The sequence below is a fragment of the Trichosurus vulpecula genome, chromosome 7 (genome assembly GCF_011100635.1).
Source record: "Trichosurus vulpecula isolate mTriVul1 chromosome 7, mTriVul1.pri, whole genome shotgun sequence".
NCBI lineage: Eukaryota > Metazoa > Chordata > Mammalia > Diprotodontia > Phalangeridae > Trichosurus > Trichosurus vulpecula.
The window spans coordinates 213,197,672-213,221,389 of record NC_050579.1 but is presented as its reverse complement, the minus strand read 5'-3'; the positions used below and the strand labels follow the sequence as shown (position 1 = coordinate 213,221,389).

The following is a 23,718-nucleotide window of genomic DNA, read 5'->3' as shown; positions in this document are numbered from 1 at the left end:
TAGTCACCTCCTACTTATGAGACATATTTCAATAACTTAATGATTTCAAAGACCTAAAGTTCAGAAGATACTTTCATTTAAAATATGGTCACTTTCTACTTTTTGACATTTTGGTGCTTATACCCATGTAGGTGACCCTCAAAAAACTTTAAATAATGGTTTCAGTGGGCTCAATAATCTGTTAATTATCTTTATCCCTTCTGAGAGCAGTACTTCTTTCATTATTCATTAGTCAAGGGAGTTACCTTTGTATAGGATATGTAGCATTGTAGACAGATGTCTAAGTAAGTAAACAGAATATTCATGTTTTATTCTCAATACTTGAATGACCTTACTTAATCTTTCTAAACATCTATACTCTCAGCTGAGCAAAATAACATTTCTTTTTTTTTACTTCCCATAGAACAAAGGGAGTATATTGATTAGTATCATTTTTTGTAATGTAAGGCATTGGTTAAAAGTTTCCTGAATACGATTTAATTTTGATTATCTAAAGCAGTGATATAACCTTGAAAGTGTATGTGTGAGTTTCTTGCTTATAGTGTGTGTGTGTGTGTGTGTGTGTGTGTGTGTGTGTGTGTGTGTGTGTAAGTCTGGAGAGATTATATATATAAATATATATATAATATACATATACATATATATATATATAAAACCCCTTCTAAGAATAATGTTCTTAAATGCATAAAATAAAATACTTAGGATTACAAATGAAATTAGTTATATTGAAATAGAATTATTAAACTATTAAAAAAGCAAACTGACAGACCCCAGAATAGTTACTCCTAAAAGAAAAGAACAGTCCTAAAGGAGATAAGTAGCTCATAGGATTCAAAATTATTAGGTATTTTAAAAGATCATTCTTTATGTAATGTTTTGCTTCAAATTTGATTCATTTGTTTTGTACTTATATTTAAATTAGAAGTTCATGTTTGAATATAAATGTTTAAAGGTCTGTGAATTATTACAATAAAACTATTATAATCATACTTTGAGAATCTAAGTGGAGGAGGGTTGGAAAAAGTTCACCCTATCCAGCCCTCCATCTCCAAATAACTTATAACACACATTCTAAGCTTGATGTGGACACTATGATCTTTCAGTCTGATATGTAAATGTTTCCTCCACCATTCAAAGACTGCATTTGTTTTAGAGTTAAAAAATCTCAGTATGAGTCCAGCCTTTGTCATGTACCATCTATTTGAGACCTTCACTCTTATTCACCTAGACTAGGCAGAACCTAGATGGCAGAGTAGATGTAACAACTTAGCCAAGTTTTCCCAATGTTGCCCACCAAAAAAATTTAAAATAATGGCTCTGAACAAATTCTGGAGTGGCAGACCCAACAAAATGTCTGGGTAAGACATTGTTCAAGCCCAAGACAACTTAGGAGGTCAGCAGGAAACATATGCAACACCGGTGTGGAGGCTGTCCTAGACTGCAAGTAGCTTTGCCAATGCAACTGTGGGTCTTGGAGGTGGTTATGACAGCAGCAGTATCAGTAACAGACAGCAGCAGCAGCTTCAGGAGTTCTCAGTCCAGCAACAGTAAGAGGGTTAGGCAACTGGTCAGAAAAATATATGAAGGAGGCTGAACTAGTAATAAACAAAGGACCCTGTTGCATCGTACATACACAGGTCTAGGTCACAGTTTGAAGGTAAAAAAATCCTAGACTTCATATTTCAAAATAAAATATAAAGGAAAACTGTCCAGATATCTTAGATCAGAGAGCAATATCAAAATTGAAAGAATCTATGAAATACCTCCTGGAAGATCCCAAAATGAAAAAGAAAATGATCAGGAATATTATAGCCAAATTCCAGAGCTCCCTGGTAAAAAAAAGAAAGAAAACATTGAAAGCAGCCAGAAAGAAACCATTCAGATAAAAGAAACCACAGTCAGGATCACACGAGATTCAGCAGCTTCAATACCTATCAATCTACAAAAATATTATTTTATAGAGCAAGAAAACAGAGTAATAAAATTCATTTGGAAGAAAAAAGATCAAGGTTATCAAAGTAATCAGTGAAAACAAAAGGTGAAAGAAGGTGGCCTAGTAATTATAGATTTTAAACTATATTGCAAAGCAGTTATGATGAAAATAATCTGGTACAAGCTAAGAAAAAAGAATGATGGATCAGTGAAATAGATTATGTATACAACACACAGTAGCAAATGGCCAATAATCTAATATTCAATAAGCCCAAATATTTAAATTTGGGGGGTAAGAATTCACCATTTGACAAAAATTCCTGGGACAACTGGAAAACAGTTTGGAAGTAACTAGACATAGCCCAACATATACCAGGATAATTCCAAAATGGATAGATGATTTAGATATAAAGGGTAATGTTATGAGTAAATTATGGAAATATAAAAATGTACTTGGCAAATCTATGGATAGGGGAAGAGTTTATAATCAAATCAGAAAGATAGAATTGCAGGAATTCAAATGGATAACTTTTTTACACGACATTAAAAAGCTTTTGTACAAACAATAAAAAGGCCAACAAAATTGGAAGGAAAACAGGAAACTGAGGGAAAGGTTTTAACATCAAAATTCCCTCATAACAGCCTTATTTCTCAAATATATAGGGAACTGAGAAAAGTTTACAAAAATAAGAACCATCCACTAGGCTATAAATCATCAAAGGAAATGGATGGGAAGTGTTCAGGGGAAAAATATAAAACTCTCTATAGTCACATAGAAAAATCCTGTAAATCACTATAGACTAGAGAAATGCCAATCAATACAAGCTTGATAATCCACCCTCACACCTATCAGATTGGCTAACATGACAGAAAATACTGGAGGGTATCTGGAAAAATTGGGACACTAATGCACTTTTGTTAGAATTGTGAACTTGTCCAAACATTCTAGATTACAATTTGGAACTACCCCAAAGGGGCATAAAGCTATTTACACCCTTTGAACCAGAAATACGACTTCTAGGGCTTAAACCCAAAGAGACCAAACAAAATACAGAAGAAACCATCTGTACAAAAATAGTTATTTCTTTTGGGGTGGTAAAGAATTGAAAATCAATATAATGTCCATCAATTGGGGGTTGGCTGAAGAAGCTATGGTATATGATTGTGATGGAATATCGGGCCATAAGAAATGATGAACGGGATGGTTTCAGAGAAAACCTTATCAGACATACATGAATTTAAGGAAGGGAATGTGTAGAAACATGAGAATATTGTACAAAGTAATAGTAAAGTTGTAATGATTATCAATTGTGAAGGATTTAGCTACCCTGATCAAGACAATGATACCAGATAATTTCAAAGTGTCCATGAAGAAAAATGCTATTCACCTCCAGAGAACTAACAAACTCTGAATGCAGATTGAAGCATACCATTAAAAATATTTCTTCATTTTTTTTTGCAATTTTATCTGTGCTATCTTTTGCACAATGACTAATATGGAAATATCTCTTACATATCTTCACATGTATAATTGATATCAATATAATTGTCTTCTTAAGGAAGGGACAGGGTCAAGCAGAAGGGAGAGAATGTGGAACTCATCATTTTTCAAAAAAAATAATTATAATGTTTTACCTGCAATTGGAAAATATTTAATGAGGCAAATAACAATACATTTATAGTGAAAATAGGTTTAGAAAGAACATATCCATAAAATAAGCATTATAAGAATTACAAATGGAATGGAAGAAAAATGGATTCCAGTTATAATTCTCTAGCTGATATTTGAAACGTATTTGAATTGACTGAAATGGCAAACATTAAATAACTATGGCTTTAGCAGGTCAGTGGAAAAACTCCACTTATGTAAATTGAGATGCTCAGAGAGGGGTATGAATGGATTGCTTATGCTTATTAGAATAGTTAAGTTAAGTGTTTGTTAATATAGTTGCATTTTTATCTATAAGAGAAAATTGGAAAAAATGATATTTTGATTAGTCACCCATATAATGCATAATTTATTGAAAAATATTCCTTGAGAATTTCATTTTCGAATATGAGATCTATCCAGGTATAATTTGGGAAAATTTCCTCAGAAGATGAGAAAAGAATTCAAATCTAATTTTGAAAAAATGGATTTGTTATTTTGCTATATTTATATATGAATAATGCCCCAGAATATTACAGGAAGGTGAATCAAAGAATGCTTTAATGTTATAAGCTATTATAATATAAGATTTGATTTTACTGCTAGATATCATTCAACTTGGTCTTGGAGTTAACAGTGCTTAGCCATGCTTTCTAGTAAGACTTTATATTTCTTTCAATAAAAAGCACTAGAGGTTTAACTGAATAGAAAGTTTTCAGTAATATTTCCAATCATTTTGATCCTATCTTAGAGATATTAGATTTACAATGAAGAATAGATATTTGATTTTAAGACTTTCCAGATAATTCTGCACCATTTGATTAATAGGGAGAAAAAGGGAAGGAAATAGCTGTCTATTTCTTATGATGTGGATGTGAATAGTGAGAAGTTGAGCAAATGGCAGCTGCTTTTGTTGTCAGACTGAGGAAATAGGTAAGCCATTTGAAAATATGGAACAGTCTTTCTTTTAGTGGCATTCATAAATGTGAATACCATCAGTGGCACATTTCTAATGCGTATGGTATTAGAGCTATAGAAATCATTTCTGGCTGCCCAGGCACAAAGAGATATATTGTTTGAAAGTGAATAATATAAAAAAATACTTATTTCAATAAAAATCAATGATAATGTTATCTATATAGGTATAAATGTATATCATAATTACTATCACCATGATTAGTCTATATAGGGAATGTGGGATAGTGTTTCAATGACCAGGCTTAGAGTGAGAAAGACTTTGATTTAAGTCCTGTCTCAGACATAAAATAGTTATATGAACATGAGCAAGTCATTAAAACTCAAAGTGCACCCACACAACCACCAAGACTATAAATTATATTTATAGATACATAGAGGGAGTTTCCATACCAGACTTCCCAATACCAATGAAATCATAAAGCTACACCACCAAAAAAGACATTAAAATAGCAGATTATATGGCACAGTGAAATAGGTTAATTCAATTATCTTAAAGATTTATTTGGATCAAAAATAATGTTAACATTGATCAAATCTTAGTGCTTTAGAATTTTGAAGTGTTTTCCATACATTATCATTTATCTCATGTCCATTTTCTGAGGGATAGGTATTGTATGAATTGTTATCCCTACTTTGCAGATTAGGAAACAAAAGTTCATAGTAGATAATCATATAGCAAGACTGAGTAATGATGTAGTCCAGTTGGTACATTGGTTCTTTCAAGATGTAGAAAAGGAATAAAAAGGAAAGCTTCCCTCAAATTAGGTAGTTCCTCATGGAAAGCATGGGAAAGAACTGCAAAACATTGAAAAGCCATGGTGTGTCTGCCATCTCCAAAGTTGAAAGGAGACTCAATGTAGATATATTCAAAGCAGTATATTTAAAATTGTTTGGAAAATTTACTTGTTCAGCAGTAGATGGAATAATCAGATCTGGCTTCAGTAAGGACATGAAGCATGAGACCCAAAATCAAGATGGGGTTATTTATTTAAGTCAGCTTCCTTGCTGAATCTTCTGGGCTAGTGAAAACTGTCAGGCTTTTCAGTGAAGGTTCCTCAATGACCTTGTCACCCATAGTCCAAATGGATATGCCTGGTCTTCTTAACAAATTTCCAAGACCATTTGACACAGTATTCCCTAGATTCTTGGTTGAACTTATAGGGTCCTATGTATAACTAACTTTCTGATTTGGCTGTGATACTTAGATGTGACATTGATGTCTATATTTAATCCCAGTGTGCTATATTGGCAAAAGCTCTTGAGTAGGAAAGAGAAAACAATAGCTTCAGGTCTATATCCATCATCTACTAACTATATTACCACAGAAAAGTTATTTAGGCTTATTAGTGGTCTCACTTTCTTTATCTGTAAAAAGGGGCAGTGATCCTTACACTGCTTACCTCATGGAATTGTCAGGAAAATAAATAGATACTAAAGTGCCATTATTCTCATATTCTTAAGCACATTGTTTCAACCCTGGCCTTGGACTCCCTGGGCTTTAATTATAATAATTCATTACTGTGGCCTTCTCTTTAGTATTTCTAAAATTTTTGGATTTGCATGGGCTAGTTACATTCTTGTTTATTACTATGAATTAAAATCATTTCTTTTTATGGGTAGTTTGCTCTACCCATGCCCTTCCTACAAAAGAAATATGCCACAATTCCATAATTAGTTGTTTCCAAACCTCTTAGATAGTCTCTAGAGGAGGATCCTTGGATTATCACACCTGTTCTACATGCTCTGTCCTTGTGTGCTAAACACAACTGCTTAGGACTGAATTAAATGGTACTGGAATTCTGATTCTATTCCTTCTCCCCATCCCCAACCCTCTTCTCATCACTATGAAATCATTTTGGGCTGGTTGTAGATGCATAATGGCTCAGAAAACTGTGAGAATATGGTTTATTATTAGTAGTTCTCTGGTATGCATATTTATGTTCTGTTAATTTAAATTACACAAAAATTAAAATTACATGTTGAAATATCTATTTTAAGTAATATTTTATTCTTCCCCAGTTACATGTAAAGACACTTTTAACATTCATTTAAAAAAAATGAAGTCCAAATTTGCTTTCTCCTTCCCTCCTCACCTCTCTCCTTGAAATGGAAAGCAGTTTTATGTAGGTTATACATATTCAATCATGTAAAACATATTAACATGTTAGTAATGTTGTGAAAGAAGACACAGACCCAAATGAAAGAAAAACATATACACAAAAATACACAGAAAGTGAAAAATATTGCTCTTGAAGCATAAATTCTGAGTGTATAAAACAAACAGGGAAAATAAGTAAGATATATTTAGACTTAGATTAACTGTTATATACAACCCAGATCCCTCTGAGTTATTACTATTATTTAGTAAATACTATTTCAGCAGAATAAAAATGATGCCCACATGGACTGAGTCAATTAATTCAGCTTGAAAAATTTCTTACTTCCAGGATGTTACACAGTGGGGAAAATTGTCTCATTTTGATAAATGCAACTTGTATGTTTGTGGAGAGCAAAAAAAAAAGATATTTGACCCAATACTAAATTTTAATATTTTAGTGCATCTACAGTGTCATTAGTGTATGTCTTGAATCTGTGATGGTGACAATATTTCCCTTCTTTATAATCCTGGACAATTTTCTTTGATGTATTTGCATAAACCTCCAACTTCTGCCCCTACAACTCTACCTTCATTGATCTACACCACTAGTTAAGAAAAAAAATAGGCAACTAATGTCCAGTACCTCGACATATCTGGAGCATCATTGTCTATGGTCTTGACTCAAAATGTCACCCTGGGGAGAGGGTGAGTATCCAAATTCGTCCTCCACTCATTACCTATCCCTATATATAGCAAAATTCATGTAATGTTACTTTCTTTATTCTGGTATTAATCATTACCTTCATAGAAGTAACTGTGCCTATCTCTATTTCCCATTTTTTTATCCCAATCCTATTCTACTCCACCTATGCCTTCTCTAAATCTGCTTACTCCTTCTACTGTGCCATCTGAAATTCTCATTCTGTAATTAACAAACTTCCCTTCATTCTGGACCTTTTCTTTTCATCTGCCACTTCTATCTATTTGCTCTCATTGAGACGTGGATTCTTCAGGATGATACTATATTTCTCTCTATTCTTTAGATATGCCTTCTCTCACCTACTTTGAAATGTTGGTGTTGGAAGAGAAAAAGCATACAGCAATTTTTCCTCCTTTGATGCTTACTTGAATTAAACAAGTTCACCCAATGTAGGTCATGATAGAAATTTTCTACTGGCCTCATCTGAATCAGTTTCTTCCTCTGCTCCTCATATGCTACTTGTTTAATAATAAAATACTGATATTCCTTCATAACGTGCAACTCAAAGCTCCCACTTCCTCAATCTCCTTAACTTCTCTTATCTATTTTTTCACTCACCTCAGGCTCACACAAGGATGGTCTTAACCTGAATCTCACCTTTGCCCCTAAGTTTGTATTTCCTTAATCAAAACTGACATTTTTCTATATGACTATAATCTCCTATCATACCATCATTTTCTATGCCTTATTATTGTCAAAGTTCTTCATCATCCTAGATGGAAATTTCAATCACTGTATTCATCAGGACCCTTTTTCTGACTTCACAGTCCTTTTTTATATGTTTTTTATCCTTCAGTCAACTAATTCAACTCCACACTTTCTTTTACTTTCCAAACCATAAATACATTTTCTTTTCACTATACTTCCCTTACCAACTGCCAACACAAAATTTCTCCCAATATCTACCTCTACTATTCTTACACAGATGCTGCTGAATGGAGCTTGAGGAAGTCATAACTTTGCTACAAATTTATGTTATTTAACTCAACTTAGGCTGCAATGAAGGAAGGCAATTGTTTTATTCTTCCTTGCTTGATTTCCTATTTCAGTACTTGTGAAAGTTATTTGTAATATTTTCTTCTTCCATTAAATCAGCCTCTTCTCCTTCAAAATTTCAAGTTTCTTAAACTTCATTCACCTTTAAACTTTTCACCTTAGGACTTCACTTGTTATTTTACTGATAAAATTGAGGTCATTCACTGTGAATTTCCTTTTTTTCCTTCTCTTCATCTCAAAACCAATTTACATCATCTCCCACTCTCTTTCATAATACTCATTTTTATTCTCAGGGCTAGCCAGCTAACCTTCAAATCATCCTCACACTGTCCAATCTTTGGTGCCAATATAAGAACCACTATGACTCACAAATATCTCAGGGTCCTAATGATAACCCTAAAGTGGGTGGTATAATCTTCCACTCTTTACCACTTGAAACAGTAAGGCAGTAAACACATCAATTAAAATTGTGAATATGCCTATGCAGTTGTATATCACAAAGGATGAGAGACTCTCCATAAAGAAGGTAAAAGAAGTATAACATTTATTAGGACACCAGAAAATCATATCCCATAACCAAATGTTCAGCTCCCACAGCCAGTCAGTCCACTTTATCATAACAGCAAGGTACTTAAAACACCATATCACAGCCTGGAAACTCACCATCCCCAAACCTCTCTGACCCCCTGCTAGGGTCTTCCTCAAAACAAACTCACAGTACAGCTAAGTCAGCCTGTTCTGTTCTAACAACCATTAGCAGCCACCAGCAGCCATAACATCTTTCTCTCTCTCCCTCTCAGCATTTTCTACGACATAATTTCCTTTTCCTGTCAGGAAGCTCCTCCTACCATGTAACTTAGACTTTCTGTGATGTAAGCAGGTCACATGGACTATTAATGGGAGGGAAAGACCTTCAAATCAAATTGCTACTACCCTGCTGTAGATATTCTGCCCACTCTGTGGCATGATCCTTGGCAAGAAATAAAAAAGCATGAGGATTGAAAAAGGCAATTAAGAGTTCATTGGTAAAAGAGTTGAACAGTTGAAGAGAGGAGAGGTAATTGGGTTGTGTATAGACAGCTTTTTGTAGAATCTGAGACACAGAAAAAAGTAATGGTATTTTAGGTGATAGTAGGATCAGATAAGGTTTTTCAGTCCTCATTCTTCTTGATTCTTGCACATGACACTCCGGATACCCCTTTCTTCCTACAAACTTTTTTACCCTTTGTCTGAACATGCCTTCCAAGTCACCTATTTTGGATCATCCTTCTTGACATTCTCACTCACTCACCCAAGGTTCTATCCTGGATGTTCTTCTTATGCTCTGCACTTGGTGATGTCATCAAATTTCTTAATTTTACTCCCCATTTCTGTGCATATTATAACATTGAACTGAGACCAGTGTTTGTTAGCATGGCCAGAGTGTTTTACCCCATGTGGAAAAGTCTGGGAATTTTGTGCTTTTTGGATGATAATGAATAAAGGAAATGGCTTGGATATGTTTAAAATATTTGCAAATATTCTGTAAGTGGTTCTAGTCTGTGAATCATGTGATAACACAAAGTCATTCTTATTTTATTGGTTAAGCTTTATATTTAGCTATGGGCAAGAATTTTAAAAGAAGTCACGTATCAAAGCCTTGACTCCTTCGCACTGATGGCATTATAGTTAAAGAAGAGAGACAATGATATATGAGGAGAGGCTGAGTCCTCTCTATCCCAAGTTGACATGTGGCCTATGAAAATGGACTTTTTTTCTTTGCCTCAATATTTTATCTTTAATTTTATGTGAAAAAGATCAGATACTATGACCTTGTGAGTTTCAAAGGATCAGAAGTATAAACCACTGGTACATCTGGAAATGGCAACCAAGTGGTCCTGCTTTGAAGCTTCATGGAATGATTTGGAGGACTCAGCCCAGTGGTAGTAGAGACAAGGACTCATTAAGCACTGTCATCATATTTAGATGTGAATTTTATAAGAGCAGTGCTATGTAGAAACTGCAATGAGTTGGATTCCAAATGTCGTATAGAGGAGATGCTCCTACAGTATTGGTGATAAATGTACTTTTGTACTAGTTATATCTTTGATGTAAATGTCTCTCTAAAAATATAATTGATGTTAAGTTTAAAATAGAACTGTGGCACTATTTACTAGTAGCTAAGAGTGGAGAGATCACACTCACCCTTTATGGGGATTAAGCATCAGAGCATGAGAGAAGATATACCCCAACCCTTCAAGGTTGTCCATGGATCCCTGAGGGTTTAGTGAAGCCAGTATGGCCCTGGGACAATGAGGACAGAATACTCACTACAATATGATGATTTCAAAATTTACATATCTAGTCGCAGTTACTATACATGATTGTGATGGAGTCCTATTGTGGTCTGAGAAATTATGAAGGAGATGGTATAACAACAATGTTTCTAGTAGCTGCTGTGGCCGTGTAAAACCAACAACAAGAGCACACAGAAGGGCTGATAAAAAGGTTCTTCAACCTGCTTTCCTAAGGAAAGCAACTCTAAGGGATTAATAATCTCAGTTTAATTAAACATACATATATCAATCGCTTAGTTCAGGGGGGAAGATCAGTCCCCTGATCTTCAAGGCAAATACAAACAGAAATTACAAACATCAATGGACAGACCTTGTCTGATCAAAACACAATTTGTAGTTACCAACATCTGTCTGAGTTATCAAGGCTGGGAGGGGGGTATTTTAACAGCTTGCCCAGAGTCTTGTCACCCTTTCAATTACTGTACCCACAAAAGTGAAATGCTAACCTTCTAACACATATACTCTGCTCAGGGCCCTGGGGGTATGAGGCTCATCATTCAGGGAGTGGGAAATCAGGGTATGGGAAAATTCCTTAACCACCAGCACCACATCATATATAAATCAATAACTCTCTACCACCTTAGTGCTGAGAAGCATTCCAAGACAAAAGATCCCACTTTACCTGCCCCATTCAAATAAAGGCCAAACTCATTAAAGGCACTTGGTTGCCTTAGTATCCCAAAAGAGAAGAATAGAAAAAATCCTGCCCTGATTACCATTGGTTTCAGAAAAACCTAGGGAAACTTACATGAACTGATACAAAATGAAGTGAGTAGAGTGAGGATAATTTTGCGCACATTAACAGCAATATTCTAACAGTAACCAACTCTGAAACATTTAGCTACTTTGATCAATACAATGATCCAAGACCATTCCAAAGGACACATGATGAAAAATGCTATTGAACTCCAGAGAAAGAATTGATGAGCACTAATAAAAGTTTATTTGTTTGAATTTTATTTTCTTGACTTTCTTTTTTTTTTCTTTCCTTCACTTCTCTTTCTTTCTTTTTTTTCTTTATTACTTTTGCAACATGACTGATATGAAAAAGTATTTTGCATGACCTAACATATGCAATGTGTATCATATTGCTTGCTTTCTCCGTGGGTGGGGGATGGGAGAGAGAGAAAGAGAGTAATTGGATCTGAAAACCAAAAAAAAAAATAGTATTAAAAACAAACTAAACAAATAAAAAAGGAGGAAAAGGAAGAGATACTCAATATACTGTAAGACCCTCCTGTATAAAAGGGGGGCAGTAAATAATACTTAAGGACTAATAATGCATTAATTTTGACTTGTACTTTCCACATAATTGATTCTACATTTCTATTCATGCATTTTCCCAATGATGATCCCTGTGCCACTTTCTGAATGCAAAGTATTAGTGGAAATATGCTGCAGGCTCATCATTTTCATCATTCATTTCTCCATTGATTCTTGCATCACCTGCTATTTTGGTTTATCATTAGTTTTTACTTTTTGCTTGGTCAAATATTTAAGTAAGGATGCAATGAGATATAGAGGCGATAATATTCAACATAGATCTTAAAAGTATAGGTTGAAATCCTGGACCCATTATTTATCAGACACATAACCCTGCCTACATCACTTAAATTCTCAGAACTTCATTTTCTGCACAATTTTCACATGTCAATTGGGAGAATGAAATAGGTATTGATGAGTTTAATAAGGGTCATTAAGAACCTAGAAAAAGGCAAGGAGTGATCACAGTGTCTGCCCAAGATGAGAATCCTCTAAAAATCTACCCAGCTTCACATGTTGGAGGTACCTAATTCCACCCAGGAAACCAGCAGACTTCCTTGTCTACATTCTCCCTGACTACATCTTCATATTTTAAGTATCTCCCTCAATACAATTTTCTCTCTCTCTCTCTCTCTCTCTCTCTCTCTCTCTCTCTCTCTCTCTCTCTCTCTCTCTGTCATTTTTCACTTTGCTTTGGGTTCTCTGTCTCCCAGGCATGCCACATTTCTCCATAGAAATACCGGATTCTATTAGTCCTAATGCTGAGACTGACAGTCTCAACTGTTGTGCCTACTTCCCAACCTGAGGTTTTTAGGGAAGATAAAAACATAAGGCTGAATTAAAAATCCCATGCCCTGTAATCATAATGAGAGTTTGGCCTCCTTTCTCCCTGACTCAGGGGCTGTGACAAGGGGTCATGCCATGAATAACATTCTCTTTGGGCATTCCCACTGGAAACATAAACTACTGATAAAGGAAATTGCTGTCTTTCATTCTCTTAAATCCTCAAAAACTCATAACCTAAAAAACTGCCGGGCACACGATGGATGATAAATATTTCTGATTGATTACATAAATAAAATCATAGACTCTTATTGTAGAACTGCCCATAGCCATTTAGGTATTACAATATCATGGTACAAAACTAAAAAGTTGTGAAAAGATATTAACTGGGGATAGAAAAAGAATTGCATTCATCCCATATACTCAGGTATTATTCTACAATTTACTTTTCCATAAAAATTTAATGAGACCACTGTGTAACAGCAATGCTGCTAGCAGCTATTGTGGGGGTGAAAGATCAAGAACAGCACCCAAGATGGCTGCTAGCACAGGTTCTTTAATCTACTTTTCTAAGAAAAGTAACTTTAAGGGGTTAACAATCTCATTTTAATCCAACGTACATATATCATTCACTTAGTTCAGGGGGAAAAGCCAGCACCTTGAACTTCCAAGCAAATACAAACAGAAATTACAATCAGAGACAATATAAACAGAGGAGACATTTATGTCTAACCAAATCACAATACTTAGTTACTAGAGAAGTACCAACATCTGGGTTTTCAAAGCCGGGTAGTTCCAGCAAATACTGAGGGTCTCATCTAGTCAAATCACAGGACACTCTTCCAGTGAGGGAGAGCACCAAACATAATGCTAACCTCTGAGTTTATATAACCTCTTCAGGGTCAAGGGGCATCACAAACATGTGACTCAAACCTATGTGAACTAGGCTTTCCCTTGATATAAGCATGTCATCAAAGACTCCCTATTTAATCAAAGAAACAAAGGTCAGAATCATCAAAGCACTTGATTATCTAAGTGCTCCAAAAGAGAAAACAGTAAAAAAGTACCACCCTAATTATGAACACATCTGGCCATTGTTATAAAAGCTCCTCAAAGAAGCTTATATTCTTTTCAAGAAACATTGCATGTGAATTCGTGCACACAGATATATTACAAGGAAAATTGAGAAGAAAGTATCTCATTGGGGATGGGGAAAGTGGAGGATTTCATGAAGGAGGTAGTAAATGGATTCAATTCTGAAGGAAGATAATGGTTCTGAGAGGAGGAAGCATATCCCAGACATGGAAAAAGTATGGAATGATGAGTTTAGAAATAGCATATTAATTTGGCTAAAGCATAGAGTCATTGGAGAAGGTAGTAGAAATAAACCTAGGAATAAATAATGGAAATAGAAAGTGGAAGGTCTTCAATGCCATATGAATAAATGCGTATTTTTCCCTATAGTCAGTATTTACCTTACTGGATGTTTTTCATAAGGAGAATGATGTGACCAGGCTTTTGCCTTAAGAATTTTTGGAACTCTGTAGAGAATGGATTGTAAAAGGAAAAGACTGGAAGAAAAGAAATGATTTAGGACACTATTAAGAGTCCCAGTGAGAAGAGATAAGGGCTTCTAATACTGTAGTAGTTACGTGAGAAGAGACAAGTGAGTAAATGCCAGAGTAAATTCTGGAGTTAGAGGACCTATGTTGTATCTCGTATTACTGTGGGCAAGTACCATAACCTTCTTAGGCCTCATTTTCCTCATCTTTAAAATTAGAAGCTTGGAACAGATGGATTGTCTCTCAAGTCTCTTCCATTTCAATATCTATGATCCTATGATTTTACTAATTCATAGTAGACAGGAAGATAAGGAAAGACAACCTTTTAATAAGAAGAATGGAAAAGAGGGAAAGGTCAAAGCAAACTTAGAAGTCGCAAACCTGGGTGAGGGGAAGGATGGTGATATATTGTGACAAAAATTTGGCTAGCAGCAGCTGTAGGGGTGTAAGACCCAACAAGACCAACAACAAGAGCAGCCAGCACCAGTTCTTTGGATCTCCTTTACTAAGGAAAGTAACTTTAAGGGGTTAACAATCTCACTTTAATCACACATACAAATATAGTTATATAGTCACTTAGTTCAGGAGGAAAAGACAGCCAACTGAACTTCCGAGCAAATACAAACAAATTACAAACATCAACAGACAGACCTTGTCTGATTCAATTCATAGTTACCAGGGTTTAAGAAAGTCACAACATCTGGGTATACAAACTGGGGAGGGCAGCATTACAAAAAGCAAAATGGATAATTTTGATTATGCTAAACTGAAAAGTTTCTGTATAAACAAAGCCAATGCAACAAAGATTAGGAGGGAAGTGGAAAATTGGGAGAAAATCTTTACAACCAATGTCTCTGATGAAGGCATCATATCTAAAATATGCAGGGAACTGAGCCATATTTATAGAAATACAAGTCATTCCCCAATTGAGAAATGGTCAAAGGATATGAAGAGGCAGTTTTCAGAGGAAGAAATTAAAGATATCTATAGGCATATGAAAAAATGCTCTAAATCATTATTGATTAGAGAAATGCAAATCAAAAGAACTCTTAGGTACCCCATCTCTCCTGTCAGATTGGGCTAACATGACAAAACAGAAAACAATAAAAGCTGGAGAGGATATAGGAAAATTGGAACACTAATACATTGCTGGTGGAATTGTGAACTGAATCAGCCATTCTGGAGAGCAATTTGGAACTATGCCCAAAGGGCTGTAAAAATGTGCATACCCTTTGACTCAGCAATACCACTGCTAGGGCTATATCCCAAAGAAATCACACAAATATTAAAGGGACGTGTATGTACAAAAATATTTATAGCAGCTCTTTTTGTGGTGGCAAAGAATTGGAAATCAAGGGGATTCCCATCAACTGGGGAATGCCTGAACAAGTTGTGGTATATGAATGTAATGGAATATTACTGTGCTATAAGAAATGGGGAAGATACGGATTTCACAACAACCTGGAAAGACCTACATAATATGATATTGAGTGAGAGAAGAACGAGGAAAACATTGTACACAACCAAAGACATAGTGATTCTCTTATGACTAACTTGGATAGACTTGGCTCTCCTCAGTAATACAAGGCTAAAAGACAGCTCCAAAGGATCCAAGATGGAAAGAGCTAGCCACATCCAGAGCAGGAATGGCAGACTTTTTGGTATTGTTTCTTCTCTCTTATGATTCAGTCCACTGTTCATAATTCTTCTTTGCAACTTGACTATTGTGTAAATAATTTTAATGTGAAGCTTTATGTAGATTCTATATCAGACTGCGTGCCATTTTGGGGGAGGGGAGCAGGGAGGGGAGGGAAGGGAAGAAAATTTGAAACTCAAGATCGTGTAGAACTGTGTCATAAACTAAAAATGAAATAAAATCTAATTAAAGAAAAAATAGACAGACCTTGTCTGATTTAAATCTCAATTCATAGTTACCAGGGTTTAACAAAGTCATACTGTCTGGATTTACAAGCCTGGGGCGAGGGTGCTCTTAACAAGAGCTGCCCAGAGTCTCTTCAAGGCATACACCACTCTTCCAGTGAGTGAGAGCCCCAAAGGAAAAATGCCAAACTCTGAGTTGTTATATCTTGCTCAGGGTCAAAGGACATCACAATATGACTCAAACCTATGTGACCTAAAAGCATCACAAACATGGAACTCAAACCCATGTAAACTAGGCTTTCCCTTGAGGCAAGGAGGTCATCAAAGACTCCTGATTAAATAAGGGAAACAAAGGCTAGACTCTTCAAGGGCACTTGATTAAATAAATGGTGTAAGAGAAAACAGTAAAAGAAAGTGCCACCTTAATTACTGATAAATATGTTAAAAAAAAGACAACCAGGTACAGAGTTTTCCACTAGTGCATGACATTAGTTTGAACATATTCTCTGTACCACTATTTCAGTTTTTGTGAAATGAGGTAGTTAGATTTGATTACCTCTAAATCTCTTGAAAGTCTAGTGTTCTATGCTCAAAATATGTTTGTGTGAATTATCTATGAATTTTATAGTTCATTCTTTTGAGTAATTTTTTGCCTAAGTGCTTTAGCTAACTGATTCTGCTCTTCATTTTCCTTGTGTGAATAGGCACAGCGTCAAACTTGATAAATAATTTCTGAAATTATCAATATTGTATGGCATGCTCAAATATGTTGACAAAATTTTCAGTGTTTGCTCATGTTTATGAAAGAATTGGTAATTTATCTGTTCAGGTAAAAGTATTTTTAATGGAAGTGACTGCCAGATAAATTATATTTTGCCTCAAACTTTGTAAAGGACATGAAGTATGCCCTTGTATTGCTTTAAAATATCACAGGCATTTTTTTTTGAGAGAGGACCATTCATGCCAAGTGAATGGTATTTATAATCATCAACATATACCATACAATAAAAAGGCTGAATATGAAGCAAAGCAAATATACTTGATATTATCAACTTCATTTAATACAGTTTACTGTCCTAAGAATACTTTGAGACATTTTTAACTGGACTCATCAATGATGGACAGTTTCTATATAGAATAGAATATGTAAAATCATTCCTTGAGCAAGAATTTATGGAGGGAGATATGTAAGCATATCGGTGGGTAGCAATATTAATTAATGGAAGGAGTGATTATTGGCCAACTGACCATTCTCTCTTTAGCCTTCATATTTTGTAATTGGGTGACCCACTATGCCTAGAGTGCTTTTCTTCTGCTCTGCCTCTAAGAATGTTAAAGTTCTTCAGGACTGAGCTCAAGGTCCACTTACTGAGTAACCAATTTAAAAAATTCTACTGACTTACTTATCTCCCTCCTCAAAATATCTTTAATATATTTATTTGTTTATATGTCTATCCACTCATTAGAAAACAAGTTTTTGTTGGCTAAGTACATTTTTAATTTGATTGTTTTGTCTTGTTATCACTAATGCCAAGCACAGTACTATGGGCACAGTTAGTACAAAAAAAAAGCTAATTGAATTGGATCGGACGGGAACATCTATAATAAAGAAGCTACAAATCTATCAAAATTTGTTTGATGATAAGCAAAATTCAGTAAATTGTAAAATATTCTTTCTGAATTAATTCAATCATAAGAACATTAAAATGGCCATAAATATCACTTAAAATAATTTTACAACAATTATGAAAAGTTGACAGAAAAACAACAATTTTCTTTCCTATTTGTGGTCGTATAGAATTTTATACTACCATTTTGTCTTTAATAAATTATATTGATATTATGTCTTATATATATCATGTAGGAATACAATATTTTCATTCAAAATAGTAGCCTTTTGGGGACAATAACCTAATTCTCCACATTTTATAGATAAGGAAGTTGTGAAGATGCTAAGTGATTTTACTGTGTTCATGCAGGTAGTTAGTAAAAGCAGTAGCATTAGAGTCAGGGACTTTTGATGCCAAGGCTTGGTTATAGGCACTTCACTAATCTATCCCAATGACATGTTTTTCTTCCCGTAAGATTCATAATATAAAACTGGTCTTTGCAATCATATTTTTAAAAAAATTGAAGATAATGTGTGGTTTATAATTTAAAGTACCTGGATGTGGATAAACATTGACTGGGTCAAGCTAAAATTTTTAAAAATCATGCCAGATAAGAGACACAAGAAGATAGAAAAGCAAGGTACACTAAAAGATAAGGGTAAGTCAGATCCAGATACTGAAAAGCAAGGAAGAAAAATTCTTATTACAGAGTGAGAGAAAATAATTTCCTCATCCGGTGAACTGAAACTTTTCATGTAGCTTTCAACTTATAATAGAAGAAAAGGAGGGGTGTGAGCTTATTATAGTGTATATATGTATGTTAAATATAGTATCATAGTAATTAAATTCAGAACCAAAATAATGCAAATATTTCACTTCAGAATAGCGTTATACATTATACACATGAAAACCTTATTACATATCTGTTATCAATAAACACATTAAAGAAATATGAAATTTGAAATATAATTCATGGATAGTCAACTGTCACCCCTACCAAATAGATATTACATGAAATTCATAAAACATTTATTCATATTTTGGTGCAAAGAAACCTGATAGCTTTTTTAAAAAAAATAAATAATATTTTATTTTTCCCAATTATCACAAAAAATTGATATTCATTTAAAAAAATCATAAGTTCCAAACTCTCTCCATGCCTCCCCCACTTTGCCCTTCTCTGAGATAGCAAACAATTTGACATAGGTTATACACATTTTCAATCTTGTAAAACATACCTCCATGTTAGTTGTGTTGTGAGAGAAAACACCCTCCCAAAAATTAAAAATTAAAATGTGAAAAATAGCGTGTTTCTATCTGCATTCAGACTCAATCAGTTCTTTATCTGGAGATGGTACCATTGTTCATCATCAATCCGGTGGAATTATTGAGAAAATCCAAGTTATTCACATTTGATCACCCTAAAATAGTGCTGTTAATATGTATAATGTTCTCCTGGTTTTCCTAACTGCATTTTGCACCAGTTCATGAAAGTCCTCCCAGGTTTTTTTTTTTCCTAAAACCATTCTGCTCATCATTTCTTATAGCACAATAACATTCCTTCACAGTCAAATACCACAACTTGTTCAACCATACCCCAATTGATGGGCATACCCTAAATCTCCAATTCTTTGCCAAAAAAGAACTACTATAAAGATTTTTGAAGATGTAGGTCCTTCCCCACTCCCTTTTTATGACCTCTTTGGGATACAGACCTAGTAGAAATATTGGAGGATGAAAACCTATGCATAGTTTGATTTCCCTTTGGTCACAGTTACAAATTGCACTTCAGAATGGTTAGATCAGTTCACAACTCCAATAGTCTATTGTTGTCACAATTATCCCATGTCTTCTCCAATAGTTGTCATTTTCTGTTCTGAGATATTAGCCAATCTGATGGGTATGAGGTGTTATCTCAGAGTTATTTTAATGTGCATTTCTTTAATCAATATCGATTTAAAGCATTTTTCGTATGCCTGTAGATAGCTTTGATTTCTTTTATCTGATAACTGACTCGTCACATCCTTTGGCAATTTTTTAATTGGGGAATGACATGTATTGTTACACATTTGATGCATTTCTCTAAATACTTGAGAAATGCAGTCTTTGTAAGAGACACTTGCTGTGAAATTCCACCCTCCACCATAACTTCTGCTTTCCTTCTAATATTGGCTGTATTTGTTTTGCTTGTACAAAAGCATTTTAATTTAATATAATGAAAATTATCTACTTTACCTTTCTAATGCCTTCCATCTCTTCTTTGGTCATAAAGTCTTCCATTATTCATAAATGTAACAGGTAAATTATTCCATGCTCCCCTAATTTGCCCATGGTATCATCCTCTTATGTTTAAATCATGTGACCATTTTGACCTCATCATGGGACATTGTGTGAGATGTTGGCCTATGCCTAGTTTCTGCCAACTACTTTCCAGTTTTCTTAGCAGTTTTTGGTCAAATAATGAGTTCCTGTCCTAAAAGATGGGATTTACATGGCTTTATTGAATACAAGAATATTATAGTCATTCGCTACTGTGTCTTGTGTACCTAATCTATTCCACCGATCTACCACTCTATTTCTTAGGCTGTACCAGATTGTTTTGATGATTACCATTTTGTAATTCAATTTGAGATCTGTTATGACTAGGCCACTGTCCTTCACATTTAAAAAAAAAAAAAAACAATTCCCTTGATATTCTGGAACTTTTGTCCTTCCAGGTGAATTTTGTTATTATTTTTTGCTAGCTCTATAAAATCATTTTCAATAAGGACATTAATTTGGGTAGAAATATCATATTTATTATATTGGCTTGGCCTTACCCAGGGGCAATTAATACTTTTGCAATTGTTTATATCTGACTTTATTTGTGTAAAAATTGGTTTGTAATTGTATTGACATTCATTCTGGGTCTGAATCTTAGCAGGTAGATTCCCAATTGTTTTATATTGTTAACCATTAGTTTAATTTCTCTTTCTATCTCTTACTGGTAGACTTGTTGGTAATATACAGTAATGCTGATGCCTTCAATGGGTTGATGGCTTTTTTTCTCTTAACAATCATTTTATTATTTAATATTTATTTTTCAACATTGATTTCCACAAGATTTCGAGTTACAAATTTTCTCCCCATTTTTACCCTCCTCCCCAATCCAAGAAGGCTTATATTCTGATTGTCCAGTTCCCCAGTAAGCCCTCCCTTCTGTCATGCCAATCCCCCTCCACATCCCTTTTTCCCTTACTTTCTTGTAGGGCAGGATAGGTTTCTCTGCTCCACTCCCTATATATCTTATTTCTCAGTTGCATGCAAAAACAACTTTTTTGAGTGTCTTTTTCAGGAGGCGATTGGTGGATTCTTTCCATTTCAATTTTACCCTCTGGCTTTAGAATATCATGGCAGTTTTCCTTGATAATTTCGTCAAAGATGATGTCTATGCTCTTTTTCTGATCATGGCTTTCAGGTAGTCCAATAGTTTTAAAATTATCTCTCCTGGATCTATTCTCCAGGTCAGTGGTTTTTCCAATCAGATATTTCACATTGCCTTCCATTTTTTTTTCATTCCTTTGGTTCTGTTTTATAAAATTTTGATTTCTCATAAAGTCACTAGCTTCCACTTGCTCCAATCTAATTTATAAGGTGTTACTTTCTTCAATGGTCTTTTGCACCTCTTTTTCATTTGGCTAATTCTGCCTTTTAATGCATTTCTCTCCTCATTGGGCTTTTTGGTGCTCTTTCGACTTTTGGGTTAGTCTATTTTTAAGGTGTTATTTTCTTCAGTATTTTTGAGGTCTCCTTTAACAAGTCATTGAATTGTTTTTCTTGGTTTTCTTGCATCATTCTCATTTCTCTTCCCAATTTTTCCTCTACTTCTCTTACTTGCTTTTCCAAATCCTTTTTGAGATATTACATAGCCTGAGATGAATTAATATTTTTCTTGGAGGCTTTTGATATAGGTTCTTTGACTTTGTTCATTTCTTCTGCCTGTATGATTTGATCTTCTTTGTCACCAAAAAAAGATTCTAGAGTCTGAATCTGAGTCTGAGTCTGCATCCTTTTTTGCTTCCTGGACATGTTCCCAGCCAACTACTTGACCTTTGAGCTTTTTTCAGGGTATGACTGCTTGTAGAGTAGAGACTGCTTTTTCCCAAGCTTTAACGGCTGTGCTGCCATTGGCAGAGCCACTTCTACTTCACTGTCACAGAAAACTCTCTCACAGCAATGTTCCTCCTCCCCTACATACTGCCAACCAGGATTACAACTCAGATCCAAGCAGGACAAAGCAAACCTTGCATTCTCACTCTGGTCTGTCACTTGATTCTTCTCACTGTGTCAGCCAGGAACTCCTGAAGCAGCTCACACTGGTGCTCTGGCAGGAGCCACAGGAGCTTCCTCCTTCTGCTGCTACCACCACCACACCACCTCGGCCTCCCCCAGGGTTGGGGCCTGACCACTCTCTAACCTGAGGTAGCAGTTTACCCACTAACCTGCTCTAAGGTCTTTGGCATTTGCGAGATAAGAAGTCTGCTAATTGCTACAGCTCAATGACTCCTGGTCCTAAAGCCTAATCTGGTCAACTCCTGGTCTGGTCTGTCCTGGTGCTATCCATGTTGGATTGTGCTCTGCTCTCAGCACCATGCAGCAGACCCTTCCCAGTGATCATCCAGGCCATCCTGGGCTGGAGACATGCATCCCTCTGCTATTACATGGGTTCTGCAGCTTTATAATTTGTCCAGAGCCATTTTTACAGGTGTTTGGAGGGACCTGAGGGAGAGCTTAAGCAAGTCCCTGCTTTATAGCTGCCATCTTGGCTCTGCCCCACTGATAGTTTTGAAATAAGGAAAGTTAAGATAATTTTAATCAAAAGTCATATGATTCAAAGGGTGGCAGTACAGTATGACTTAGAAACAGTCCTGAACTTGTAGTAAAAAATAACCTTGGTTTAACTTCTCACTCTGACACTACCTGTGTGACAATGGTCATATCATGTAATCAGTTCAAGCCTTAAGTGCCTCATCTGCAAAATGGGACTACCAGTACTTGCAGTATCTGCCTCAAGTTGTTATTGTGAGTCTTAAATGCTATAATATATGTAAAATATATATGGCAATTATAATGAGAACCTTTAGCAATAGCTACATTAGAATAAATAACAAATTAACTGAATATTTTGCTAAGAAAATTCAGCAAATTTTTAGACCTGTTTTTAACACTTAAGAAAAATGTCTATTTGTGTGTATAATATTTATAAATATACATACATGTATACATATACATATATATGTGTGATGAATATTTATGAATTTCAGTTTTCCATTACTTGGAAGTGATGATAGTCTTTAAAAATATGTAATGACTATTAATTACCCTTATAATATGTCCAAAAGGAAAGGGAAGTTATGTTTAGAACAAAATATATAAAACACATTTGAAAATAAATTAAAATTTATGAAATCTAAAATTTTTGGTCTATTGCCAAGATGTGGGAGTTGGCTTCTAAAGATGTTATTGAGTTTTGGCATATGAAACTGACCCATGGCATAAAATTAATAAGCTAATTATAGTGAAGGTAAAGCAAACACATTTGTCTCTTTTTCTTCCTCCTTTCTCTGAGCCCACAGTAAATGAAATTCATCATTTTTTTTCCTGTGGCAACTAGAGGCTCTTAAATAATTATGCATGAGCAAAATTTACAATTAATTCTCAGGGTGTTCAAAATGACCAGGATCAATCAACAATATTGTCACATGGCAACTGCCTTCTTGCTTATAATCACTCAGAGTCTTCAGCAATACCTGTATAAAATTCAGCTTTCGCAAACATTATTCAGTTAGTAAAACACATTTATTGATGCCAAGTAGAAATTCAATGTCATTT

At 34.9% G+C, this 23,718-nt stretch overlaps 1 pseudogene; it reads left to right on the top strand.

Moving 5' to 3' along the window:
- Positions 1–1,408: 1,408 nt before the first annotated feature.
- Positions 1,409–23,718, top strand: part of LOC118857802 — a 35,624-nt pseudogene continuing 13,314 nt past the window's right edge.